This window comes from Vicugna pacos, unplaced genomic scaffold, assembly GCF_048564905.1.
Source record: "Vicugna pacos unplaced genomic scaffold, VicPac4 scaffold_5, whole genome shotgun sequence".
Lineage (NCBI taxonomy): Eukaryota > Metazoa > Chordata > Mammalia > Artiodactyla > Camelidae > Vicugna > Vicugna pacos.
In genome coordinates, this window is record NW_027328726.1 from 155,275 (window position 1) to 164,184 (window position 8,910).

The 8,910-nt window shown below is 53.1% G+C and overlaps 1 non-coding gene across 1 annotated transcript; it reads left to right on the forward strand.

Annotated features, from left to right (window-relative positions):
* The first annotated feature begins 209 nt into the window (after positions 1 to 209).
* LOC140692337 (U6 spliceosomal RNA) lies at positions 210 to 318 on the forward strand. The gene has a single exon (XR_012067908.1). It is a non-coding gene; the product is annotated as a U6 spliceosomal RNA (small nuclear RNA).
* The last annotated feature ends 8,592 nt before the right edge of the window (positions 319 to 8,910 follow it).

Below are 8,910 nucleotides of genomic sequence, written 5' to 3' on the forward strand. Positions count from 1 at the left end.
CATTTCTCTGACGTTTACCTCCCGTTGTCCAGCTTCCGTCTGCAGGGCTTCAGGAGACGGAGCGTTTTCGTACTCAATGATGCCAAGGCAAAAGGGTGAGAGAAAATGGGAAACATTCGTGGAGAGGGTCCTAGGCAGATAGTGGAGGCAACTAGAAGACCTTCAGTCTCCGGGCTGGCTTTCAGGTTGAGACAAAAACCCTAAGGAAAGCGCTTGCTGCCACAGCACATAGACTAACATGGGAACCATCCAGAGAAGATCAGCACGGCCCCTGAACGTGGGCGACACACGCCCATGCGTGAAGCGTTCCATAGTTTTAGTGAAGTCAGTCACCCAGGGAAAGACAGATATCCTATGCCATCACTTCTAGGTGGGATCTGAAAGTAAGTCAAGACACCCATCCATACATAAATAACTCCATTTTAAAAAGACTCCGAGGAACCTATTTACAAAACAGAAACAGACTGGACTCGCAGACATGGAAAAGAAACCGATGGTTAACACAGGGGACAGGGTAGGGTGGAGGAACGGGGTAAGGCGGAGGGATAAATCAGGAGTTTGGGATTAGCAGATATAAACCACCCTATACAAACTAGGTACACAAGTAGGTCCTACTGTCTAGCACAGGGAACTATGTTCAATAGCTTGTAATAACCTATCCTGAAAAAGTATACGTGTGTGTGTGTGTGTGTGTGTGTGTGTGTGTGTGAATAAGTGAATCACTATGCCGTACGTCATAAATGAACACAACATTGTAAGTCAACTATACTTCCATTGACAGAGAGTTCCTACAATAAGCAGGCAGACAGACCGACAGACCGTCAGACAGACAGGCAGGCAGGCAGGCAGACAGACAGACAGACAGACACACACACACACACACACACACACACACACACACACACACACTGTCTGTCTGTCTGTCTGTCTGTCTGTCTGTCTGTCTGTCTCTCTCTCTCTCTCTCTCTCTCTCTCTTTCTCTGTCTGTCTGTCTATCTGTCTGTCTCTCTTCTAAGGGTGGAGAAGAGTTTGCTGAGCTATTTCGGGGGCCCTCTCATCCTAGTTCCTATCTCCAAGTTGGTTCAAAGTCCAAAAGGCCGTCAAGCACTTAGTCAGATAGGTCCCTCGAAGAATACCTCCCACATCACGATGACAGACTTCTTAGGCCAGCCGAGAAGGTCCTTCAGTTCTGTGCCCATCTTGGCTCTAAGTTGATGTCAGTCCTCCAGGATCCAAGAAAGCCACGTTGGAAAACAAGTGGTGATTTTGATGGGACAGAAGTTCAGTCATTTGGGGGGCGAAGGGTGGGGTAGGGAGAGATACCAGCCTGTCTGTCTGTTTTCATCCAGTGTGGGAGCCTTCCCAAAGAGATAACTCGAGAAGAGAGAAACGGGGAGTTGACAAAGAACACGTGCGGTGGCGTGCCCTCCCCCCACCCCAGGAGAAGGCCAAGCCAGAAGTCCCTCCGGATGGCGGGCTCTGGACTCCGGCTTCCAGGGGAAGCGATATTTTTTCCTCCCCATTTCAGGCCCGGAAGAAGAGGGAGAGGCAGAGTGTCCTTCTCGGGCATCCGTTGTTTCTGAAGCACGCTTGTTGCCGAAAGATCGGCCCCCGTCCCCGATGAGCCCAAGAATCCAGAGACAAGGCCTTGGAGCTTAGAAGAAAAGAGGTCATTTTATCGCTCTGCCGGGCAAAGGGGATTCACAGCAGGCTAGCGTCTTCAAAACTGTGTACCCACCTTGGGGATGGAGTGGGTGGGGTGGTTCTAGAGCCATAGCTCAAACAATCAAGCATCGATCACCATCCACAGAATCGTTTTCTCATCAGAAGACTCAGCATGGTGTCACGATGCCTCCCAGGTGACCCATTCTATAGAGGCTGGCGGTTAGATCTCATTATCTCATAAGCACTCAAGGTGTGGCCTTCTTGGTCACTCAGGCTATTTTGTCAGGTCAGTAGTCCCGTGACCGACCGACCTTCTCCTCGGAGAAGGACTCAGAGACCCAGCACGATGATGACTTGCAATGACTGAAATACAGTAGAAACAGTAAGATCGATAGCTTCCAGTTTCAACAACGGGCCTGGAACCGTGAGCAGCAACCGGTCAGTCAGAAGAGTCGACCGTTTTAAGGGCGAGCATAAGAAACCGAATGACACCCCCCCCCAAGCAAATGAATGAATGAATGACCTAATGATCCTCCCCTCCTCTCCCCCCCCCCCCCGCCCAAAAACGAAGCAATCCGTTAGCCTAATTCCGGCCATTTTATTCATCCTCCTTCACCCTGAAGCCCCAGTCAGCCACGTGCCACAGTGGTCTGTTTTCTGGTTTCCTCCACCACCCCAACCCCCACCAACGACCACCCCGCCAACATCCCCCCATGCCCAACCACCACCCCAAGCGCGGGACTGGACGGGGGTGGTGGGGGCTGAGGGGGCGGCGATGGCGGCTTGAGGTGAGGGTGGGGAGTGTTCCGCCCAGATCGTATAGGAAGCTCAAACACAGCTGCAGTACGAGACGAGATGGTAGATTTCTGTGAGTCCTCCCTCCTCTTAAAATCCTTCCTAAGGAGGAGACAGACAGAAAGAGAAACATCACCCTCACTCCCAACGCCTCCTGTGCCCTCGTTGCACCCCAAAACAACAACAAGAAAAACAAAAACAAACACAACCACAAATAACTCGCTGTCCCTGGGGAAGAAGGTTTCGATGGCATGGGGATATCATTCTAAACTTCATTCCCTCTTCATCACATTTCATGGAAACCGATTGCAATCTATGAGGCCCTGTGAAGGTAGGGGTTGGGGGGTTAGGGAGGAGGGAGGGAAGGGAAGGGGGGGAGAGGGAGAGAGAGAGAGAGAGAGAGAGAGAGAGAGAGAGAGAGCGAGCGCGAGAGCGAGCAGAGGAGAGGAGGGATAAAAGGGGAGAGGACAGGAAAGGAGAGGAGGGAAAAGAGGGGAGGGAAGGGGAAGTGAGAGGAGGCGAGGGGAGAGGAGAGGAGTGGAGGGGAGGGGAGAAGAGAGGAGCGGAGGGGTGAGGGGGGAAGGGAGGGGAGAACAGGGAAGAGGAGAGGAGGGGAGAGGAGAGGAAAGAGAGACAAGGGAGACAGACAGAAAGGCACACACACACACACACACACACACACACACACAGAATAGCGAAATGGAGAGAGAGACAGAGAGAGAGAGACAGACAGACAGACAGACACGGATCTAGGTCAGGGAGACTACACATGGGTATTCTTCTGAGTGATTTTATGTGTTTTCTCAATCGCCACCTATGGAGATAAAAGTCGCTCCCATAAGATGAAGGGAGTCCTTCTGCCACTGCCCCCGGCCCCGCCCTCCAGCACCGCTTGTGTTTGTCAGGGATTCCAAGCCAAAGCACGTGGAGGAGTGGGAGAGCTTCCTGGCGGCCCAAGGGGGAGGAAAGTCCGGCAGCATGAGAGAGGTAGTTGGCACGGGGAAGCTGGAGGCAGGCTGACGAGAAGATGGGTGAGGGGGCAGGGAGGAGGGTTTCCCAAGTTGGAGCGCCAAGACGAGGGAGGGGAGCCGTCGGTGGTCGCGTTCTGACCCCGACCCCGACCCAGACTGGAGCGGATCCCTGAAAGGAGGCGGTTCGGGCTCTCCGGCCGAGAACGCCCCTCTCTTCCTCTTTGTGCAGAAACACCTTCCGCGGACCGAGAAAGTCCATCCCGAGACCCTCGTCGGAAGAGTCCTTTCCAGACCCATCACGATCCTCCTGGGCCAAGGGGTCCAGGGGATGGGGCGGGGCCTCCATTCGATCCGTCTTCCGTCCGTCCATCCATCCGCAAGATCTTGAATATCCATGTAGGATTCCGGATGGTAGCAGTTTTCCAGGATCCTCCAGATCCTTGTAAGACCTCTCCTGGCAGATTCGACCCCTAGGTCGTACCGCGCAGCACAGGGCACTAGATTCAGTCCCTCGGGACGAGGGTTCCTGAAAAAGACCAGGAAAAAGAAGAACACAATCACTGTGGTGTGCACCAGCCAGAAACCAGCACAACCTCGTCACTCTAACAGACTTGCCAAAGGCGGGGTGAGGAGAGAAAGTCATAGGATGGCTACCATCCCTCCCACCCCCACCCCACACGCCAAGCCCCCCAGCCCATCGTCATCCCTGCTCCCCTCCCCCTCCCCCTCCCCTCCATCGACGCCCGCCTCCCGCTTGTACCCCACTCCTCTGAACCCAGCACCACCCACCTCGGCCTGGACGTGCTCGGCTCGGCTCGGCTCGGCTCGGCTCGGCTCGGCCCGGCCCGGCCCGGCCCGGCCGTCCGGCCGACTTCTTCGCAGTGTCTAAAATAGCGCCCGGCCGACAGGCAGGTGGCACACGGCACCCGGCAGGGGAGCGAGCGGGACGGTTCGGGATCTCTGGGCGGCGGGGACACGCGGCCGGACAACCAGGAGCACGGACGGCCTGGCGTGCGTTTCTCCGCTCGGGGGGCCTCGACCAGGGACTGTGGTACGGGGAACGGGGACACACACACACACACACACACACACACACACACACACACACACACACACACCCACCCCTTCACCCCCACCCCCACCCCCACCTCTGACAGCTTTCATTTGTTTTCGGCCGACCGTCCCTCGATGAGGTACAAGTGCCGGGGCTGGGGCTGGGGCTGGGGGGTGGAGTTCCTCCCTCCACAACGACCCCACACGGGCTCTGTTCCAGTCACCCGAGTCCTCTTCCAAGTGAGACCACAGGCCTCCATCACCCGGCGTGAGCACTCGGGGGAAAAAGTCACCATCCTCATCGCTCCGCTCCACCTCTACACGTGAAGAACAGTTCCCAGCCCACGCCACTCAACCCCACCCCAGGCCCCGATGCCACCCACCGCAGTGGAGAGAAACGAGACGAATCCACAGACGTCCATCCATCCGATGAAGAAACGGACGGCCCCATTCCAAGGAAGCATAGATATCTAGTCAGGAGATTCATCGAGTACTATGGAGGCGGTGGGAAAGGGGGGGAGGGGTGTTGCGGTGGGGAGGGCCTAGAGATCCAGCAGTACAGCTCGTGCTTAGCATGCAAAAAATAAAGGCCCAGGGTTCAATCCCCAGCACCTACTCTTCAAAAATAACCCGCGGAGAAGCAAGACGGCGGAGTAGAAGGACACTCGTAGCTCACCCTCTCCCACAAATACACCAAAACTCACATCGACGGACCCACTCGGCCAATCGGAGCACCTGCGGAACTCCGACAGAACACCGCCCTCTTCGAAAGACAAAGACGCCCAAAATCTGGTAGGAGAAAAGGAGAAAAGAAAGAGTAAAAAGCAAAACAGTGCGGGAGGGACCGGTCCCGCGGGGAGGGAGCGGCAGAGGAGGAATAGGGCTCGTTCGCCAAAACTGCCCCTCTCCAACGGAGAGGCCGACGGGACGGAGGGGGCGCCCCCGAGCCTCAGATCTACCCAGAGCACCCCTTGACCGACCGATCCAAGTGAAACGGGCACAGAGGGTCCCCGCGACACCCAGCCCGAGTCGCAGGCCGGCAGCCAGGGGCCGGGACAGGCCGCACGAGCCGGGCGGAGGACCAGGGCGGCGGCCGGGAGGGGATACAGAGCAGAACAACCCGCCCCCCCCCCCGTCCATGACGGGAAAAGAAAGGCAAAGCAACACGGCCGGTGTGCCCTGGGGGGAGGGGCGCCGTAGCCTCCGTCTCCTCAGATCCGCGGCGCCATCACCGGCGCTTCTCGCGAGAAGAGAGGCGGGACGCAGCCACAGCCGCCATAGCCTCTGGCGTGCAGCATGCGGGCGGGGGCGGGGCCGAGACTCGAATCCGCACCCGGGGGCTCCGCAGCCTTCTAGGCAGGACTGAGATTCGTTTACAGCCCGAGGCAGATAGGATATTTCTGCCCCGGTACCTCAGAGAACTCGCGCCACCATGACTAAGAAGGAGCCGAGTTTGGGGACGCAGCTAGGGGCGGGGCGGTTCCACGGTCTTCCCCGAGCCCACCTACGGAGAGGAGCGCCGCCGACCCGAGTCGGAGCACACAGCCGCACAGAGCAGCGGAACGACCGGGGCCGGGAGAGGGCGGGCGGCCAGCCAGCCACCCTCCTTCCCGGGAGGAACGCAGCATCCGACCGCGGTGCCGGGAACACGTCCTTCCCCCCACCCCCCTTTTTTTTTCCTTTTCCTTTCTCTTTTTTAATCTCTCTTCTATCGGTTTTACCTTCTGTTACCTTTTTAACCTTGACTTTTGAACAGTCGTCTACGTTGACGGTTTTAATCCCTTTTAAATGTTTCCTTGAAAATCTTTTTATTCTTCTTATTTTTAAACATCCACCCCCTTTCCTTTTTCTCTTCTCTTGGTTTAGATCTCCTGTTATTGATTATTTACAGGTTTCAGATATCGTTTCTCGATTTTTTTTTCTCCTTTTTATTAAGGTTATTAAAAGACGTCTCAACTCGATCGCTCTTCTGCTTCCACTTACTCTTCTATTATTGATTACACAGTGTCTTCAAACCTTTTCTTTCTCCCTCCTTTTCAAATCCTGTGTTTTATCTCTTGTTAAAATCTGTTCTATTTCCGATTACCTTTTAAAAATTTACTTTTGAAACAATTGTGTTTTATTTTCTGATCTTTTCTATTTTTTAAAGGCTTTTAGAAGACGTCTCAACTCGATCGCTCTTCTGCTTCCACTTGCTCTTCTATTATTGCTTGTACACTGTTTTCAAACCTTTTTTTCCTCCATTCTTTTAAAATCCGGCTCCCCCACCCCCCTCCCCCTCCCACCGTCTCTGTCTCTGTCTCTCTCTCTCCCCCTATCCCCCTCTCCATCTCCCTCTATCTCCCTCTCCCTCTCTCTCTCTCTCTGTCTCTCTCTCTCTGTCTCTCTCTCTCTGTCTCTCTCTCTCTGTCTCTCTCTCTCTCTCTCTCTCTCTCTCTCTCTCTCTCCCCCCCTCTCCCCCCCTTTTAAAGTTTTATTCCTCTATAGGCTTTAGATAAATACCTAAACTCCTTAAGGACCACAATAGATAACTGATACTCCTTAAGCCACAGTGCCAGAGAGATAGGAGCAGCATGAGGAAGCAGAGGAACCACTCCCAATGAAAAGAGCCAGAGAAATTCCCTGAAAGCACGATCCACAAAATAGACACGGATGGCCTGCTAGATCAAGATTTCAAAAAAGGAGAGATCCAAGTACCGAAGGAACTCCAAGTGATAGTGTTTAGATGTATACTGTACGTCAAAAACGAAATCGAAGCTCTAAAGAAGAGTCAAGGAGAACTGGTCAGCTCATTGGCTGACATGAGAAGTGGTCTAAAGGCTGTCCAAAGGAGGCTAGATCACGCCGAGGAGCGAATAAGTGGCCCAGAAGACAGGACAACAGAAAGAACCCAATCAGAACAGCTGAGAGAAAAACAAATAAAGAACAACGAAAACAATCTCAGGGACCTACGGGACCATCGAAAGCGTGCCCATCTACGCACAATAGGGGTTCCAGAAGGGGAAGGAAGAAGCAAGGGGGTCGAAAAGGTATTTGAAGAAAGCATGACTGACAATTTCCCAGCTCTAAGGAAGGAATCCGATATCCAAGTCCAGGAGGCTCAGAGGGTGCCAAACAGGGAGAACTCAAACAGACCCACACCGAGACCTATCCTAATCCAGATGGTCAGAGTCAAGGAGAAAGCAATGATCCTAAATGCCTTTAGGCAAGAGAAAAACAAAGAGTGAGTTCCAAGGGAACCCCCATAAGGCTCTCAGCGGATTTCTCTCCACAAACACGTCAGGCCAGAAGGGAGTGGCAAGATCTATTGAAATTCCTGAATGAAACACAAAACAAAACAAAACAAAACAAAACAAAACAAAACAAAACAAAACAAAACAATGCAGCCTAGGATACTCTATCCAGCAAAGCTATCCTTTAGAATAGAAGGAGAGGTAAAGAACTTCACAGACAAGCAAAAACTAAAAGAGTTTTGCAACACTCAACCCATGCGAAAAGAAACATCCACAGGTCTACTCTAAATAGAGAAGAAGCAGGACGGTACAAACATGAGACACTCATCCCCGGAAAGGTGATCACTACCGTTCATTCCAAACAGAATAAACACAAAATTGTAAAAGAAGACATCTAAACCATCAGGAGTGACAGAGGGAAGCAAGAAAATAGAGAGACTTTTATTTTTCCCCCTTCTCCTTCCTTTCTTTCTCTTTGAAACGTTTTGTTCTCGGTAGGATGGGCTTGAGATTCTATTACTATCTGTTTCGTACAAACAGTTATAGTCCTAGGTGAACAGATTTCCAAAAAAAAAACACGAACGAACGAACGAACGAACGAACGAACGAACAATACAGAAACAGACCGACAGATTACAAACTTGAGGTTGTCAGGGGTAAGGGCGGTGGGACGGGACTGGGATCTCCACATGTAGAATAGATAAACACGATGGTACCGTGGAACACGGGGAAGAAAAGTTAAAAAAAAAAATCAAATAAGCCAAATGACGCCTACCCGCCCGAAGAAAGAAAAGTCCATAGACACGGACACGCATGCGTACAGACACCGCATACAGAGAGAGAGAGAGAGAGAGAGAGAGAGAGAGAGAGAGAGAGAGAGAGAGAGAGAGACAGACAGACAGACAGACAGACAGACAGACAGACAGACAAAGACAGACAAAGACAGACAAAGACAGACATACTTAAGCCAAGCATGCAAACTAAAAATCCCTACATGACGTGAAGCAACCCAGATCATCCAATAACCAAGGACGCCCGGTCAACTAGAGATCCTTGGGGCCACAGGAGGCCAGGTAAGCCGCATAGGCACACGGAGTACAATCCCTCGGGCCGCGGGCAGCTGAGAGGGCCGCGACAGCTGGTCGAACGCGTTGTGGGGGGGGGATCCACTGGGAGATCCACTCGGGACGCGA